The 222-nt window shown below is 85.1% G+C and overlaps 1 protein-coding gene across 1 annotated transcript in view; it reads left to right on the top strand.

Annotated features, from left to right (window-relative positions):
• FAT4 (FAT atypical cadherin 4) overlaps nucleotides 1–222 on the top strand; it is a 125,370-nt gene that overhangs the window by 585 nt on the left and 124,563 nt on the right. The gene's annotated exons all lie outside the window — the stretch shown is intronic.

Raw genomic sequence — 222 nt, 5'->3', positions numbered from 1 at the left:
CCCCGGCCGCCCCCCAGCCCCGGAGCGGCGGCGGGAGGAGCGGCGGCAGAGGCAGAGCCGGAGCGTCCCGTGAGCGCGGCGCGCCGCCGGGTCCGCTCCCGTCCGCGTCCGGAGCGCAGCGAGCGCGGGTGCCGAGAGAGGCGGCGGGCAGGGCAGCGGGAGTGGGGCGAGCGGCGGCGCCGGGCCGCCCCCTCGGGGCGCTGCGCCCCCGGGTCGCCATGG

The sequence above is a fragment of the Onychostruthus taczanowskii genome, unplaced genomic scaffold, assembly GCF_017590055.1.
Source record: "Onychostruthus taczanowskii isolate IOZ18803 unplaced genomic scaffold, ASM1759005v1 scaffold38, whole genome shotgun sequence".
NCBI classification, from domain to species: Eukaryota; Metazoa; Chordata; class Aves; order Passeriformes; family Passeridae; genus Onychostruthus; species Onychostruthus taczanowskii.
The sequence above is the reverse complement of the archived record's forward strand: the minus strand, read 5'-3'. Positions and strand labels throughout refer to the sequence as shown.